Genomic DNA, 19,725 nt, shown 5'->3' with positions numbered 1-19,725 from the left:
CTTTTGACTTTTGCCAGAAGAATGTGAAAAAAAATCACTACCAGAAACCAGACCTCTTTTATGTCTTTTAGCCATAAGCGAATCACATGTAAATTGTAACATTTCTCTATATAGTTGGCGACTTAACATTTATTTATACATTTAAACATTTCATTTGCCAGGACTATAATGCAATTGGGCAACATGGCGCCTGCGTAATATTATCTTCAAAGGCATCGCCTGCCATTGAACATCAGATTGTCTTTCATTTTAAGCGATGTCCTCGCTCATTAGGCGGCCAAATGTCAAATGTGTAAAGCAAATACAGCTGAACAAATTAAATTGAAATTCGAAGGGGAAAATCACACCAGAAACACAGAGCCTAAATGAATTTATTTTCCTTAAATGTATATTCTTCTTCAGCTCAGGAGGCATAAACCTACATTTTCTTGTTAAATGTCATTTAATTTGATATTTTTCTTAAATTTCACGTTAATGTCATGGTTCAGGAACATCTATTTGCATAGAATTCCCACTAACTGACCCCTATCTCATGCCTGCAAATAATTTTGACAGCTTAAATGAACGCGATGTCCAACTTTTCATATCCTGCAACGCTCAGGGTGGCTCCGAATGAGACTTTGGGTTGATTTTGGGGGCCAACTACGTAGGCGCCGCCTACTGATGTGTGTGTGCGAGCTGCGTAGGTGACCGGCTAACCAACAACAACTCGCCCAATTCCGATGCCAGCGAATGGCAGCCAGCTAGCATAGCTTTAAATCACCGCGACCCCGACCCGTTGACGTCACAGGTAGCAAGGAAAATTGCGTTGGCGCCAAAGCTAAAGCCGAGACGTAAACCAGCTGGACAGCCGGCAGGCTGGAAAAGCTCCAGATTGAAGAAGCAACAGGAGCAACCAGTTGAGGTTGAATGGTAAACGCCGACTTGGTTGACTTCGTGGGGACTCCGATTCCGGCTCGGATTCGGTTTCGGATTCGGGAGCGTTTCGGCTTTTGTGGATGGCTATAAAGCAAGTCGTTGGCCTCGGGAACGTTGCATTCGTTCGGCGCGCTTCGAAAGAACCTCAACTGGCAGCTGAGAAAGCAGACAAAACCTTGAAGCTGATTCAAAAAAAATAGTTTTCAACTTTACTCCGTGTGTTTTTGGAGATCAACTTTTTGCCCCTTGACTGTTTTGTGGGAAAAAGTGTAGTATACATTTGTGCGCTCGCTCATTTGAACAGACCTCGATACAGAAAAAGCCAAACAGAAACGACTTTTCAAGGCTTTTTCGCTTGAAATTTGAAGTTAAAAATCCATTGGAATCAGTGCTTGTATTGTTTGAGTTTAATTGCTAAACATTGTAGAACAGGTGAGCCATTAAAAAACTGTATTTAAAACTATCTACGAAAAAAGCTAATAGCTTTGCTTTTAAAAAATGTGTATTCTTTGGCGTAGCGATATTACATAAATGATTTAAATATAAAAACAATTATATTAAAAACATATTTTGATAAGCAAACAATTAATAATCTAAATAACATTATAAATCAAAATTATAAGTACTCAGCGCTTCATTGGTCTTGGTAATGCATTTCAGTTATTGAACAATGAATTTTAAATATATAATTCAGGATTTGGTGGAATATTTAATTTGTATGCACTAGCATTAAAGTTGTTTTCGTCTGAAATTATGGTTTATCCATGCAATTACCAAATTATTAATTAATTTCGGCGGGCGAACAGACTTCAATCACAAAGAATTAAATTATGTTTTCTTTGTTAGCAGTCAGAGTGCTTTCAAAGTTAAAGTCGGTGTTACCCATATCAAAACGACATCAGCTACTTTGCCAAACAAAACTCATAAAATACCAATTATTGTCAATCAACTTGTATATGGACTTTCCGAAAGGTTAAGAAAGTTACAGTCTGTTTCTTAAGTTTGCTGAATCTAGCGTGAAAATGGACAATTTATATAAAAAATTATATGGGGTTTATTTAAATTAAATAAATATGATTAACTAAGTTTAAATATTTTCAACAAAAAACAAAATAAAGAAAATAAGAAGACAAGTTAACCAGTCTTTTTATTTTCGTTCAATACAATAGGTTTTCTTAGTTTATCTAAAATGAATATCCTCATTTTTAATATTTCAAATTAAATTATTTTCCAAACAAACATATGTATATTTTCATTGCATATGTTTCCACGTGTACACAGTATTTCCTTTGAGCAAACACTATATTCAAGTTTTTGCGAAGCCAAAACATTATCATTACGCGGCAAAAAGCAGGCAAACAAACAAGGTCTCGAATTAAGATTGTTGTCCAATGATACGGGTAGAACCGAATTATAGAATTTTGGGGCGTGCCTCAGCTTGGAGCTCCCAAAACAAGGAGGCGTTAACTTTAATGACACATGGCTAATAAAATGCGGAAACAGAAGTGGAGCAATCAGATGAAAACACAAGACAAGAACTCAAGTAATTTAAACAACATAATGCTGGGTCAGATTGGGCACGCCTCTTCCAGATCACTATCGGAATAGGGATTTTACATAATTTGAATACAGAGAAAGCCAAAACACATTTTATATTTTATATTATTTATTTTTAATTCAAAAATCAAAGTTGGTTTTAAATCTCTCTTTAGTTTGGCTCAATTGAGTAGAGGAACTAATTCAATATCCTAAACTCGTGGTTAATAAAAAACCCATTTTATTTAATTATCTTTATTAAATTTGAAGTTTTCAGAAAATTAAGTAATAAAAAAGTTCTCTTACTTTTAAAACTAATGTATGTAATTAAAAAAAAGTTGTAAAGAAGTTTTTAGAATTACTGTTTTATTTTTTATATTTAATAAAAATGTTTGCTTTACGTTTTTTACATCATGACTTTAAAAGTATTCCCTAATCCTAAAGGGATCCCTAATTAACCAACACAACAAAATCTTATTAGCCCTTAAATTTTTTTGTTGAATTTTGTCATTACCGTTAAAAAATTGTTAACTTTTTATATGGATCCAGGGCCCTATTCAGCTTTGTTAATACAGTGTGTCAATATTTCGCACTGACGCCATTCAGGGCATTTCCCATTCCCGAACTTAACACAGGAATTCTCTAAAAGTTCGTTTGTCATTTATAATGCAGAATGGGTCTCGAGTGTTTTTCCGTGTTCCAGTGGCAATGCGAAACCCGTTCACAGCCAGTTAGCCAGGGTTGTTGGTTAAACTTTTTAATTTTTCATTTGCTAGTCAGTTATTTCTGGCCCTGCACTTTTGCTGGGCCAAAAATAGGATGAAATTGCAAAGTACAAAGAGTTATTTAAACATTTGTCATTTGTTTCCGCCCATCACACACATCCGTTGCCAAAATTTGTTGGCCAAGTCACTTTGCATAAATAATTGCAACAGGTGAGGCCACAATATAACATCGGGAATTGCATTAATTAAACCGATGTGTATGCATTTTGTAATTAATTTTGACACATTTGTCTAGCTAAGGCAATATACCTGGATTAAAATTTGATTGTGTCAATTAAATATTTAAAGGCTGAAAAAGTAATATTAATAATTTACAGAGTGGGCCGCAAAGCCAAATGTTTCGGTAATAAAAGGGAAACTGCTTCTCCTGTAATAATATATGCGACCTGCCAGAAAGTTTAAATCGAAACAGATCCGAATTATTCAAATTCAATTGCAGCCACATGTTGTGGGTGTGCCGATATTGATTTGAGTTGGCAAGTCAACAATAATATGGAGGCTCGGACCCCGGCTCGGGGTGCAAACTGATTTACAAATGCCAGACAGAAGTGTCGGGCACAGCAGAAGCCGTCGGAAAATGTTTTTCCTTGGCTTCCGGCGAATGTCAATGCCACAATTTGGGGCACGCACACTCTCGCATTCAGCCACAACAAACCAACGAAAACAATCAAATGAAGAAGTTTATACAATAACATGGCCGCAGGCGAAAAACCAGGAGGCCTTTCCACCCAGGGAGGGGGTGGCTAGGTCAATCGGGGACGGCACCTGGCGGTCAAATAATTTATCTTGTCTTGTGAAACTTAATTAGCTGCCCCATGCAATTTTCCACCAAATTAAACTGACAGAAAAAGGACCACAGGACATAATGAAATTAAAACCAAAGGCAGAACTAGTTGCACCTTTTATATCCCACTATATTGTGTAATTAAGCCAGGGATCGCTTAATGGTTGGGCCCCTTAGGCCAAATTGTGCCGCAAGAAATCCAGATGTCGGTTTCAAACCAACCGAATTTGATAAAATATGTATAGATGACAGGCGAGCAATCAACAGGTGCCAGCAGTTTACCTCTGAGCTTCCGCAGGTGACAAGAACTCCAGCACTGCCGAGGAATCCTTCGTCCAAACGCCTCCACTCCTGCCGAGGTGTCATAAATTGTAAGCTCTTTATTACATTCTGAACCTGCTCCTGTCTGTCATGCTCCGGCAGCTGAGAAAAGGGTTACGGGTAACGAAGCGAACGGCCAACACAAAAAAAGGAGTAACTTGGCAGTGAATTATTTACCTAGATAGTGTGCCAACATTTGTAATGGATGGCCAAGACGGGCTATAGCTAAAGAGTCCCCTGGGTTATTCAAATTTAGAAGTTTGCCAGTCTTTTTTGTAGCTTAACATTTTGTTTCGAATGTTTACGAGAGCTCGCAGTTTTAAGAAATTGAAAAATACTCACTTTATCCTTGCACATGAAATTCTGAATAATATATTTAAAAACTGTAAAGGAACAAACAAATATTTAAAAAATATATTTCTTTAAAATGTCAACCGAATACAAGCTCCTTAAGTACCTCTGAACTTTCTGCAGCTTTTATGACCGCTTCCAATGAACTTCATCAAGAAGCTAATCCCAAAAAAAAGCCAGTCCAGTCCAGAAACTCAAAAGAACCGAAACAAACATCCCAACTATTTATTAACTGGACAATAGAGCGCAAATTGGCTTAGACCGCACCACACAGGTCACGCCCACCACAGCCAGTATGAAATTAACCACTTTGCGACCGAGCCAAGTAATTTGATTCCCTTCTTGGTCTTTCCTTCCATTTACTCCGTTTCCGCCAGATGCCATACAATTTCGTTGTTGGCTCTTCTTTGATTTCCCCTGCAATCTGAATGTGATAAGCAAATATGCTGCAAAATTGGCTAGAGCTTGCGTAGCCCTTTAAGATTGCTTCTCCTTCTCTCTGGCTACAATTTGGGGTCAATTGGTCCAAGTCACATGAAAGGCAAAACAAATGTTTATACTATATCGCTATTGTTACGATAAGGAACAAGACTTTCGATATACTGAAGTCAGGGATTCGCAGTGAACAAATTGTTTTCTTTATAGAATATTTTAGAATTTTACCCTGAAATGCATGGTGAGCAATATCCATAGTTAAAACTTGTAGCCAACATATTTTTCTTTTATGAAATATAGCAAAACATATGGCATTATCCTCAGGATATGCATGTAACACCCACCGCTTCTCGGCTGCGGTTCATGTATCAAATATCAGTGAACTTTCCTCACCACGCAGATAATAAAAATTACTTACTTAGCAAAGTTATTTATTGGAAGCGACGTGGTCGGACACTGCTTAATTGTGATAATTGCTTAGTTTGTGAACTAGTTTAATTGCTTGTACGTGCTGGATTTGGCCTCCTGTCCACACATCCTCGCCATCTGGTCATTAAATCAGAGTGATGAGCTGACAACAAGCTATCTCCATACTGGATTCTAGTGTTTCCCCCTGGTGGATGCATGGAGCGAGCTTAGCCCGCCCCTTTAAAAACCCCGCCCAGCACTAATGAGCTTTCGTCAACGCGGCGTATACGCATTTCGTAGATGGCTGGCTACAAAGTCGTAATCTGGCGGCGCATAAAGGCAATGTGTTTCTATTTGTCGTTGGCCACAGAGTAACACTGATTTATTGGTATGGCCTCGCCATATGACTATGGCTTTAATTCAAAACCAAAAGTTTATATGAAATAATATTTTGACAGCTTACAGACGAAGCCAAAACAAACAGCTCATATTTTGAGATATTTTGAATGTTTTAACACAAAGAAGAAGAATTTCTTAAATTTATATTGAATTGTATATATAACATTTGAAATTTTCAAGAATGAAACTCATTTATTTTAAATTTCGCCACAATTAAGCCAGCTTTAGGCCCAGTCAGAAGGCTTGTCTTGAGCACATAATTATTTAATGACTTGGCAAACACAAGGGCCAGACACTTTAAGTCCTTCATTGAAGTGCAACAAGTCCATGGGTTATGGTACAGCATTTAAGTTTTTAAGCTTTGTGGGCTTAATTAGTCGACGCGCTGTAAATGTGTCCCAAGGGCAGGTAAGCCGTTTTTTTAAAGGCTTGTCAACGGCAAATGTAATTGGCAGTCGGCGGAAACACGAAACAGAAACTGTTCCAGGAACATTGCCGCCAAAAAAAGTGTCAACAAGTTGTAATGCCAAAGGTTTTCAGCCACTTAAATGTAATTTCATTAGCTAATTAATTGCCAAGCTCGTTAGGTTCCGAATGAGGAATTACCAAAGGGCAAAAGTATTTATAAGCTGTGAACTCGAATAAGTCAGGACCCTCATAAATTGTTTGAGACAATTAGGCATCCGGCGCATTAACAGAGCCAGCCAAACGGATTGGCAAATTAATCTCCAGCCTTGTTTTTTATTCGATTCAATTATTCAAATTTGTGGAAGCACACAAAAAAAGAAGAATCTAATTAAGCCAGAGTCTTGAAATAAAGAAGATTTCACTGCAAAGTATGAGATATATGAGCAAGCAATTCATAACTTGTAAGTTAAATTAAGAGGTTTTATTTTTAGATATAATCAAATTAAAAATATACAAAATTAGTGTGATTATTATTGATTCTGGCTTGATTAGAATTTAAATTCTAAATTTATGTTTTTGTTTTGTCCTTTCATATTTCATTTAAAGTTGTTCAGCCTCATATTGAACCCAGTATTTCCGTCGGCATTTACTTATAGATGTAGATATATTGTACATATTTCTGGGTCGAGCAGTCTGCAGCAGTGGCACCTCCCATGTGGTTGGTTTGCCCAACTGCAACACCTTCAGGGTCCCGACGCGTCGGTTTGTTGGCCCAGCCAGGCGGACACACCCGTAAATCAATCAGGCGCACTGGTATTTTTAATATGAAACAGAAACCGTTCCCAGCTCCTGTCCATCGTGAAATACTTGGTTTCCGGGTCATAGCAGAAACCAAAAAAAAACATATTGAGTCCATATCCATATGCATTGCTTCGAGTGCTTTGCCTGAGTTCGGCCAGAGGTCGATATGTACATATTCAGGAACTTGTTCTCCTATCTCAATCCATACGTCATGCGGTGCATAAAAATATTAAAAATATATTAAATAAATATCAATTCAATTTTTCGCATTGTCCTGATTGCACAGCAAAGCAATACATTCTTCGGATTCTATTTATTTTGTCCCTGCTATTCCGCTTTCGATGAAAACGTGTAAATTCTATTAGTCCCTCTGATTGTCAGGCTGTGAGAATAAAAAATCTGAATGACAAATATGTCCAAGGGAATTTGATTAGAACGCTTCGCTGAATGTTGGAAATAAAACCAAGAAAAATCGGTGAACATATAGGGAAAAGACTAATTAAAATGTGATATCAAATTACTCAGTCTTAATGGGATGCCTTTTTTATTTAAATTGAAGCGACTATTTTAATTTTATTTTAAACCAAAATGCATTCCACTTGGTTTGTTCTAGCCTTTAATTCTAATTCTAAAAGAAGACTGCCCCCAAGTTCCCTTGTTATTATACACAAACAATATGCTTAAAATTTATATTCGGCCTGACTTTGTTTAGACGAGTCATGCCGGCATAAGTCGGCTAATGTGTTGGCAAATGCAAAAATAAATGGAATCTACTGCCGCTGGCTTAGCGTAATGCCAAAGTATGTTTACAGTATTCAAATGAACATTGTTACGCCGCCAGGAGTCCATCAACAAGTGCACAGCAAGGAAAACATGCCGGCAAGAAAACTGCTTCTTGCGGGGAAGGAATCGGCTCCCGACGAATTAAGAGTAAATAAATGTGCCTTGTCCTTGCTCATTTGTTTGCTTTCAATCATGCAGCAAACAGAGGGATATGTGAGCACTTAAAATAAGCGAATACATGTGCTGCTGGGCCTGAAATGAAATAAGGAAGAGCCCTTTAAAGCAGGCTCAGGGTTCGAATTAATTCGGACGTAAATATTGCGTATACGCCGGGTGTCCATACAATTACTTTGAGCAGATAAACGTCGGGCGGCGGCCTTCGTCCAACCCATCAGAGCAATTAATATGAGTGAGAATAATTATTCGATGGCGAGTCTGGCCCTTGCTTAATTCTTTGTTCAACTTGGCGGTCTCTTCACGAGCCGCGTTGAGTGCCTGCAAAATGCTATGCGGCGTCCTAAAGACATTTTACGGGCGTCTAAAAATGGGGCGCAATTTGATTTATATAACGTTTTCATTTTTGTGCGGCATTTTGTCTGAATGAACACGAATCTGACTCTGTTAGAGTCTTGGTCTCTTCTCGGCCGGAGCTGATTTATGTTTTCCTTGAAATAAATATAAAAAAAAAACCGTGCCAAGTGTAACGCGAGGCGTTGATTTTTCCGGTGGGTGGGGAGCACGTCAGACGATTTTCAATTATAAAATTAATAAATACTGAATTTTCTGTGCTTAAATAGCTGAAAAATCTCAGCGCGGGTCTAGAATGTATGTCCTATAATGCAAAATTTAATTGAAAAAATAATTCTTTATGAATGAATAATGAAATTGATTCTAATAAAAGAACATGCTTTAATTTGTTGGGACCTAATTTAAATAGGAATTTATCATTAATTTGTAAAATTGAAAATCAGAAAAGAAAGACTTAAACTAAGCTTAAAGCGATAAAATTTATATTAAAATAATATTAAAATTATTTTATTCAAAAATACACCCCCTTCACAGTCGCTAAGACTGGCAAGGCAATCATTTGGGAATTGCAAAGCCTGCCCTGGACTTTCCCCTTTAATACATCATTTCACTTTTATTTGGGTCCTAATGAGCTTTGCAATCAAACGGAAATTTTAAGCAAATATTTGCTGTCCGTTGATTTCGCCTAGCCGGCGGAACTTGGCCTGAAGAAATCAAATAAATTATAATTTCACTCAATCGAGAGTAGAAAGAACCGCAAATCAAAATATAGCTGCGTTTAAAAATGAATGAGAAAATAATTGAAACATTTTCCGGCAGCCAGGCAGCACGACTTAGAGTGCAGCGGCAAAACTTTGCTAATTCGCTTAGAGCCAATATTTTCAAGTAATTAAGAGCTAATTGGGTTGCCTTCGGCAACATTTGCACTGGTTGGCCAAGTACGTCACTACTGCGATAAGCTGGCTGTATGCAATCGATGTGTTCGCCAGCTATCTTTGCCAGCTACAAGCCGCCAGTACATTTTAATATGAGAAATTCTCATATCTAAATATAAATTGCTCCCCCAAAGCAGAGCATAAATCGGGGAATAATAATCGCTACTTTATCGGGCCATTCCCTCCCAGCCCAGCCAAAGCCAGATAACTCGCCTCGGATTAGATAGGACGCTATTGACCAACTTGATTCCCGTTGTTTATACTCGCATTTGGCCAGCGAGCTGCAACTTTATTTCAGCTGCCGGCAAGTGATTTTCCCATCTAATTGATTCAATCAATGGGCTCATTGTGTGGGCAATGAACTTTTCCAGATTCTTGTTTATGTGGGATCAAATCGGTTAATCTGAGAATCGATTTAGTAATGATTAGAACCTAGTTTCTTATATCTCGTTAGTTGAGTTAGTTAGTTATTCCCATTCCGATCAGCTTCTTAAAAATTTAAGTCTCAAAAAAATGTATACCTTTTTGATCCTATAAACTATATATTTCTGACAAAACTGTTTATTTTCTCTTTTAAGCCAATACAAAAATCTAGAGTAACTGTACTTATTCACTTAATTTAAACACTATATAATATAATCCAAAAAAAGTGTTCTTTGATTTAAAACCATACCTAATAATCCTTTATAATGTTAAATCCTTCAAAAAAACTCTCAGTAATAATTCACAAAAAAAAACTGAAATACCAACTTAAAAATTCCTGTTGCGGTAAATTTTCACAGCTTAACAGGCACTTGAAAAAATATAATATAAATAAGGCCCATTGCACACTTAGCCATAAACGAGTGTATGACACGACTATTCGTACATGGCTTTGCGTGTCACATAAAATGGCGCAAAGTGGCCATCAAAAAATTGACAGAAAATCGAGGAAGGACGACGGGTGGTGCCCGCCATGCCGCCGGAGAGCGTGGGGATATTAAAATTGAAAATTGAGGAAACACATTTTGCGCATTCTGAACCATTGGGCCACCACCATTACGTTACCATTGCCAGTTACATTATAATATTTTACTGTGCATTAAATGTCATTTTGAATTTATGGTTTGTGGCATATAAATACGGTGTAACAGGTCATATTGAACGAGCAAAAGCACTAGGGAATTTCCAAACGAACGACGGGCTCATTTTGCAATTGCAAGTGACACATGGGAGTTAAAACTGGTGTTGGACAACCGAAATAGATGTAATATGTCAAGGAATAAGCACAATATTAATGTTCTATTAATATTCATTGGGAATGTGACATCACCTGCTGGAAGTCTTTCAGCAATAACATTGGCTTTGTAAGTGCGCAGTGTGGTTAATGAAATATTTCCCTTTGAATGCACAGAATGCAACTCATTAAACACATCCGCGGCCCAACCACCAACCAATTTCCTAGAACATAGTACACACAACAAAATGTATGAGCAAATTCTTATTTCAAATAAATTTATTTTAAATTATTTCCAAGTCAAATTCAGTTTTGCTTATATTGAAAAGTAAATTTTAGCTTAGATAAAAATAACCTTGAAGTATTTATACCTCATATTTATAGCTTTAATGGGTTTAGAGCTTATTTTTCAGTGCCTTCGAAGCAACCGGTTTACGCCATTGGTGTTAATTAAACAACAGGCAGATGGTTACTGCACATATAGCCGCAGCCTTCACATTGCATTGCAAATACATTAGCAAAACCACAAAATGAGACAGCCGAGAAGGATATGGTTTGGCCTCAGTCCGAATTGCTCTTTAAGCCACAACGTTCCCAACGCCTACACACAACTCAATTCAAAATCGATATATCTTTGGCGAACCGATTTGACTTGGTTATTGGTCCGACCTCATTTTCTATTTATCATTGCGTCCACTGGACATAGCCCACAGTCGTGCAATTGATTGACGACCCCTAAAGGTTTGTTTTCGCATGAATTCTTTATGAGCTCAAGGGCCACGTTGCTACCGAGGGGATACTTAGCGTAAGGAGCCCCAGGATAATTAACAAAAGGTTAAACCATTGCAGTAGTATTATTAACCTAATAAAAAATGATAATACGATAAATGAGAAGTCTTTAATTTCAATTGGAAGTTCATTTAGAGCTCTGGTAAACTGTGTAAACTGTGATAGTTTAAAGGACCCCGATTCGAAAATTAAACTCTTTTTGAACAAATAATTTCACTGACTAAGAAAGAGTGAATCATTTTATTAAAAAATACATTTTAAAGCGTAGTCTAGCTCAAAGGATGCTTAATTTCCTTTGGCTTTCAAAGACTTTTAAATATTTTTTAGCATTCTCACCACATAATTACTCTTTTAAATTCTAAATTGATATGCTGCAGCCAAGTCTGTGCCAAAAGTAAACCCTAACCACTCGGCGCCGAGCTATTCAATATGCAACAGCTGTGCCACTTTAAGTTGCATGCGGCGTAGGATCTTCCAAAGCCTGGGTTCTCTTTGGCCTTCCCACTAATGGGTGCCCCTTTTTTTCTGATGGAGAAGAAGAAAAACTGCCTTTAACGAAAAACCATTGCATAAGCGCTGGCAATTTTCACTGCAAAAGTTGTTTGTCCAACACAGAGTCAGTCTGGCCGCCCACAGCAGACAGACAGGGAGTGAGTGGCATATGGATTTCAGTCGGCTTCCTTGTTAATTGGCTGTCGTATTCGGGATGCAAGTTATGTTGTCCTCTCGGAAACTTGATATCTTCGAGCATGCATTTCATATAATGACATCAAATCTGCACTTTTGAGGGGAATTTGATTTAATAGGATTCCAATAAGCAGCCACTTTGCGTCACAATGGTCCTGAAAACCAGTTAAGGCCAAAGCGCTTCCAGCTCTCTGATTACATGTCATATTAACGAAGGCCTAATTAAATTCTGGTAATAGGGCTCTGTCCGAACTAATTAAAATTGCATCTTCTCAATTGATCGATTTGATGGGCTGCGGGCATATGAAACCCGAAACCTTAAATACTCAGATGCTTATTATTTGTGTCATGTGAAATTGCCCGCGGGAAATTCAAGAGTTTTCACCGCATTTCCATCTCCCTGGCAATGCATTCAAGCCGCGACAAAAGCTGAATGTTTTTTTGGGTCAACGCGCTTTTCCTCTCTTTCCCTTTTCCTTTTCATTTTCCTTTCTCTTTTTTTGTCGGTATTTTTCAAGACAGTTTTCGCGCGCTTATTGTGTCCTGCTCATTTGGGAGTGGGTGGCGTTTAATGGGCATATTAGCACTTGGTGGAGACTTCAGCAGCTCCCCAGCTGACAAGCAGATTGTTCTACTTGGCGGAAATCCAAAACTCAGCGGAAACGGAAGAAATAAAACACAGAACTTTAGAAGAAGACAAAAGAAAAACTGAGAGATTAATTTGCGAAACTAGCTCACAAAAAACGACATAAAGTTGTCCTCGTTATCGTAAGTTTATTGCTACTTATGTTTTTTTTTTTTTGCATTTTGAGGGCTAGCTTTAGTTTTCTTCTTCGTTTATATTTGGTAAATAGTTATACTAATATTGATCTTAATTAGCAACTTTACACCGTCTCAAAACAACGTTAAACTCTACTGTAAGATACCCGGTAATTATTTGCTTTAAGGGCCCATCGTAACAAAGTTCTCCAAAACAATTAAATTAAAATAAAAGTTATAAAAATAACGTACAAAAAGAATATAAGAAAGTTTAATTTTGTGTCGGCCCAGCTCAAATTCGTGGTGCAAAACTTGATCTCTGCGAATCTCGGAGATCTGTTGCCTCATAATGCTGCTCAGTAATAATAATTATTATAATCAATTTAAAAAACCTAATTTTATAATTGAAACTTAAAATACCTTATATTTCAATAGGCTTATTTCCCAAGTTATCTATCATGTAAGTTTTCTTGTGCATATGCATTGTTCTACCAAGACTCCTTACACTCTCGCTTACAATTTATTATAACTCCTTGATGGCTCCTTGGAATAATATCCAAAAATGAGTTTATACAAAAATGAGGACCTTCATCTTCCTGTATGTGGGCGAAATATTCATAATACAACACAGGAAGCTCGACGCGCGCATGTATAATCTTTCAGCTAGCTGTGCTCATCCATCTACCTGCTGCTGTATTACCTGGGCTAGAGTGTCGGGCCAAGACAATTGCCATTGTTCACATGTTGCGCCGGAAAATGCGTGGTAGAGGGGTGGAGAAGATGAGCTGGGACATTTTATTATTATGACGAGTGCGAAGCGTGTCAACAAACATGCAACAGTGAACACACTGTCACTTTGTACACTCGCATAGGTAGGGTTGCTGGGTTAGCGTGTTTTTTTACCATAAGAACTAGCTGGACAGGATGTTTCCTTCATTACACAGATATAAATTATAGAAGATTAATCTTTAAATTCATATTTTTATGTCTAAGGTTTAGGACAATAGCTAATGTAGAACTGTATTTTCTTTTAACTAGCACTTATTGTTAATAATTACTTAGTTGAAAATTGTACGCCTTAGTAACTTTTACTGCTTTTAAGGATACTTAATGTTTATTTCCCGTTAGAAAAACTACCAACACTTAGAAGGACCACCAGCACTGTACATCCAATTTGCTCTCAGAAGCAAATACTCGCACGGCTAAGCCCATACATAACTATAATTCACTCGCATCACCAACAGCTGCTGCAGTTCTAGGTGGCGGGGATAAAGGGAGGTAAAGGAGGAAAAGGAGGCACTCATAGGTGTCTGGTTGGAGGTGCCAGGTGGGAGGTCGCCTGGGTCAGGCCAATGTGTCAGCAGTTTTAACTAACTGCATGTGTAATTTTAGCTGCATCCGATGTCCTGTCATCAGTTCAAGTCAAGCGTGGCGCATGTGTAATTTGCTAGTGATAAGCCGGTTCAGCAGGAGTTTGCCTGCCACTTAATGGCCTTGCACCACCCCCTTCGGAGAGCCACAAAACCCAAAGAAAAGTTAATCATAGGTGACACTAATTTATAGGCTTGACAACCCAAGATACTTGTTGCATACCATCAGGAGGCGAAATTGAAAGGAAACTCTAATCAAAGGGGATGGCTGACGTTGCCGGTTCTTTTTGGCAATTTAAAGCATATATTTTTAGCTTAAACCTTACATATCTGCTGCCGAAACAGGCCTGAGAGAGTGTGTGTGTGTGGCTGTTAACGACTTTAAGGCACGTTTAAATGAGCAAATATTGACCAGGATATGGCCAATGCAACAGGATAAGGCAGCTGAGAAGGCAGTAGCTGCTGGGCCACATTTTGACTAATTGACCTGGGGCCACCGGATGATGGCAGTGATAATCCCGCCAGAGTGCGAGTAGTTCCATGAGGACGTTCGAACCCCAAGGCAACCTATTAATAAAGCCAGAGAAACTCTCACGCTTAATTAAGCTATCGATTTGTGGCTGAAAAAATCAAAGAAGAAAATAAACGAATTGAAGTTTGCAGGAGATTTGAAAGCGAAAACTGGTCGACAACGCGTACGTTGAGAGAGAGAGAGACTAATCGATAGTTATTTGTAAGTGAAAATGATGCTCTGGCAACTGAAAGTTCCACGTTTATTTACTTTTAATGTGCCAACTGCAAGATTATCTTTACTGGCAAGGTTTGCCAGTTAAGGTTTGCTTAACTTTTTAAAGCCTGGCCCTTTAGAACTTATCTAATCGTCACTTAAATAATTGGTTAAATGATTCCACACGTAACCTGCACGTTGCAAAGTTTAAGTAAAACTATTACCAAACTTCCTAAGTGTAGTTTCTAGTGCAAACTCAATGGGTTCTGCAGATAACCACTCGAAGAAGCTTTCCAAAATAATGCTAGTATATATTTGAATAATGCTCGCCAACCGAAAGGGACAATTGAAGGGACACAAATGCATTTTCACTCTTGTCTAGACGCTTGAGTGTCCCATTTACCCGTTCAGTATAAAACTCAAATGGCACCGCCACCCGCCCTTTTTGATCCACTTGAGGTGGCTTTTGTTAGCTAAAGGAAATGGGTACGGAGCTAATAGAATTGTGAAGCTTGAGTTTGGGTTTGTTATCCCACCTGCCGAACTTTTCAATAGTTTTCCTTCGTCCTGCAAGCAGTTGACCCTCAATGAAAGCGAACAAATGTGGCCAAGTGAACCGTACTGCAGATGCCAATGACATTTAGGCAAGCTAAGTTTAGCTACTTTTGTGTGTGACAAAACTTTCAACCGTTAGAAGAGAACTCTGGACATGAGCTTATGTAAATTACATTCAAACACTGACTGGAACACCCCTTTGCGTAATTCCAGAACGACCTGGCGTGCACTTCTTCAAATGCAAATGCTTATACAATTTATGGCAGACAGTCAAAGACATTGCCATTTCTTTCAATACACTCAACTCACGTTGAGTTGAGTGCGCTCTGCAATTTGTTAATGAAACGTCTTTGGCATATCCCTCAGGTTGCCCCTCAGACGGGATCATTAATTACATATATTGAATGCGGGGAGAGTGCCGCAATCGATCAAAATTAATTTGATGAATGCGTCGCGGTGCCGGCAGCTTTTGGCTTTGGCTCAGGTGGGTTTAATTGGGGCTCTTACAAGTCAAGTAGCCCAGTCCAGTTGCTGGTTCTGTGTGCGGTCTAGAAATAAACACAAGGAAATGCCACCTGTTAAGACCACTTAATATGGCCAATCTGATGACCCTCCAGGACGTCCTCGAGGCATTTCATAAATTGTTCACGCTGAGAGTTGTTCATTTGGGAGGCCAATGAGCCAAGAAAATCGTCAAGGGTTCACTTTAGTATGCATCGTTGTTGAAAAATAATATAGAGGAATTCCATAGTTTTTTCCAATGTGAAAAAATAACAGCTGAAGCAACTGACTCGTGGTATAAACCCAGTTTAGGCCTCAAATTGAAAGGAAAACCATCGACTGCTTCACTGCACTACAACTGCATTCGACACCAAGCTTCAGTTGCTAAGCAGCTGAAAATGAAGCTTACAAGGTCTTCAAGAACTGGCCAACTACCAACAACATTCTCAGCTTACAGTTAACAGAAGCAAACAGGGCCAAAGACAGAAAAGTGCCCTACTACCGAGAGCTTAGTGTGAAATTTGCTCAGATGAGAGGGGGTGACGAGCAATGGAAAGTGTGTGTAAGCCCAGGCCATTCACCTCGAATGACCAACTGCATGTCACATCAGTGCTGTCAACAACTTGAAATAACAAGAAGGTAAACCTAGATAGTCCTTTGAGACTTCAGAAAAAAATTAGGAAAAAATCAACACAATAAAAATACAAAACAGTTTCACAGAAATTGTAGAATATGTCTCTTACTGTTCAAATTTGCCAGCACTGAGCCACATTACAGTTCACAATTCAACCAACTGACGCTACCAATCGACCTGACCGCAATCCAAGGCCCCTCGCGCTCCTCTGGCTGGGCTCCTCTGGCCGGGCACCTCCTCTGGGACTAGACATCTGAGTGGCTCGAAATCCCCAGCAATTTGTCGCAACAACTCGCATTACATTACAAAACGATGTGCAAATAGAAACGGCTACGAGGGCGGCAAACTAAAGGGATTTGCCATAATGGTTGCCCCAAAGTATCCTTGGGGTTTTGGTCTGGGTTTTGCTTTTTGCTATTTTTCCACTTGCCACGGGATCCGGTACGATTCTACTATTAAATAACGGCGTCAAACCAGCGACGGACAAAGGGGAAAAGTGTCGAGGATCAGGCTTAGTTTGGGCTTACTCAGTTTACCCAGAGCATTCATATTTGGCGGAGCATTAAATTTTATTTCGTAATTGCAGTCGCTTCCTGTCCTGCGAGCGGTTCTATTGACCATTCTGTGACATATCCGCTCACAGGTCCTTCCGCTCACTTGGCATTTCCATTGTTCGAAATGTGTTTTCCGACCAAGTATGTTTTTACAATGGCTGCCTTTGTAATCGTATTTTAATTAATGAGAATGCTTGGATATTGGTATGCTGCATCCAACTAAATTTAGTTTGTAGGGGCTATAAAAACACAGTTGACTTGGTACAAAAAGCCAATTGATTGGGTGTTTTTGTTTGCTTTTTAAATCATCCTGTTAAGCTGTGGATGTAGTTTTTTTTTGGATTTAAAGAGAAATATACATTTAATGTCCCTGCTAAGCTAAGATTTATAATAAAAAAAATGTTAAAATCAAATTTCATTTAAGCTTTTGCAAAAAATGCAATGAATTCAATACTTGTGGGTGCTTTTTACGATGTCAACATGTGTCGTAGTTTGCTTTTCAATGTCATGAGATTTTTCGTATATTAGGTTTCATAGCTTTTTAAGTACTTAGACCAAAAGAGCAATATTCATGCTCAGTCTTAAGTATTTTGTCTGACGGAATCAAAACTTATGTCTCTTCAGGTCCGATGGGATATCAAAGACTTTAAATTCTGCAAATTAGACTACCTTGGTCGTAATACCATTTTGTTACCCATATAAAAGCTAATCAAGAAATATTTAAATGATCCTAAACCTTCAACATTTTCCATAATTAAATTATTGTTATCATTTTTGTTTCTGTGTATAATAAAATGAGTGCTAAAGAGCCCATTAGCATCATTACTGGGACAGCCGAAAATCATAGAGCAAGAACCGAATTCACAGACACCTCACGGCTCTTTTGGGACTAGATGGCGACGCAGAGTGAACAAACCGTACTGTACCGCATGTTTGTCAACATAAAAAATACATTTGTGTCTGCGAAATGCTGAAATTGTGTATATGGCGGACAGTGTGCTATTCTGTTTTGTATTTGGGCACGTTTCACACGACACATCTCGCATCTTCGGTGTCCTCAGGGAGCCGTTCCATTTCTGCGGGGCGTTTCGAGCTTCAATCTGAAAACGAAAAAATTCAAGGATTTCCCTTTCATAATTCATAAACTCGATTTAAAGTTTAAGCAGCCAAGTGGAAAAGCGGAAATCGCTCGCCGGCAACAGCTGGTTCCCCCGACATCTTCATCTCGTGTCGCCCAATCGCTCAATTATTTATGATTGTCCGGATATGAAATGAATGGTGAAAGAGTTCATGCTAATTAACTTGCCAAGGAAAAGTTGGATGCGAATTGGACAACAATTTTAATTGTACTCTAGAGGTCCTGAAAAACTGACATTTTCTGAGTCAATCATGGAAATCGATTTCATCAATAGTGAGTAAATGAGTTCCGGATTGGAAACTAATTTGAACTCCAGGATCAGGATTTGAGATGACTGAAAATGTCATTATAAGAAGGGGTATTCAACATTCCTTCCAGGACGAATTATACGATTACAAAGAATGAAAGAAGAAAGACTTATAAAATAAATATCACATTTTCAATATTTTATCGATAAGTGCGTTAAGTTAAGTGCGATATGTTTCGATACTTTAAATTTAAATGGATTGAGATTTACAATATTTATGATATGTTATTGAGCGAGATATTTTTGTCAATTTGGTATCTTTTCTAGAAATTGCTACTAAAAGTATTTCGTTTTTTGCGTCACAATATAGGCTTTAAACATACATTTTCAACGGATATTTAGGCATTAAAAGCTTTTGTTATAAATATACAAAAATATATGTAGTATGTGTGCTGTGGGCGTGGAGAAAATCTCGTTCTTCAATTTTAATTTGCTGACCAGCACGTTCACTGTCTCGCCCAAAAGTTTTGCTTGCTCTTGAACTCCCCAGCGCTATGATAAAAAAGTTTTGATTTGCTGCCGTTTTATTGTTTGTTGCCTCATGCAAATTGTTGGCGACACTTAATTTTGTTTGCAAATACTTTTGCATATTTTTAGGGTTGACTCTACAGCAAAAACAAAACCAAACTGTTCAAATTGTTGAACAAGTTTGGCCATTATTCAATGAAAATAAATCTAATACATTTTTTGCCAAAGTGAAAGCGGAATACAAAATATTTAAGCACTAGAAAAAAATAGTTTACCTTTGCTACTATTTTAAATATTTAAATTAAGAATTTTCTTTCAGATCAAGAGAGATTATTATAACATTTATAATACCGAAAAAAGTGAATTAAACAAGTCAAAGGCAAATAAAAAATAAATAATCTAAATCCTGTAAACAAATTTAGCCTCTATGTACAAACAATGGCTTATTGATTTTATTTTGGACTACGATTTTCCAGCATTCAGTGTGTTCATCCCTGAATATTTTACCCAGGCCATAATTTGCCTTATCGTTCTTCAGCACTTGCCGAGTCCTTCGCCGGGGTCTTCAGTGGAGAGTTATTTAATTAATTAACACAAACTGTCGCTTGTTTCACGCTTCAGCGTGCCA

At 38.1% G+C, this 19,725-nt stretch overlaps 1 protein-coding gene across 2 annotated transcripts in view; it reads left to right on the top strand.

Moving 5' to 3' along the window:
• Positions 1-1,038: 1,038 nt before the first annotated feature.
• The window catches only part of sNPF (short neuropeptide F precursor), a 29,418-nt gene continuing 10,731 nt past the window's right edge, over positions 1,039-19,725 (top strand). Inside the window, exon 1 of one of the 2 annotated variants that reach the window (XM_017163674.3) lies at positions 1,039-1,350. The gene's annotated coding sequence lies outside the window, so the exon portion shown is untranslated. Of the gene's footprint in view, positions 1,351-10,502; positions 10,739-19,725 lie in introns of those variants that run through there. The other variant, XM_070283278.1, reaches the window with a different exon arrangement.

This window comes from Drosophila kikkawai, chromosome 2L (genome assembly GCF_030179895.1).
Source record: "Drosophila kikkawai strain 14028-0561.14 chromosome 2L, DkikHiC1v2, whole genome shotgun sequence".
In the NCBI taxonomy this organism is placed as follows: Eukaryota; Metazoa; Arthropoda; class Insecta; order Diptera; family Drosophilidae; genus Drosophila; species Drosophila kikkawai.
This window is presented reverse-complemented; position numbering and strand designations above follow the sequence as displayed.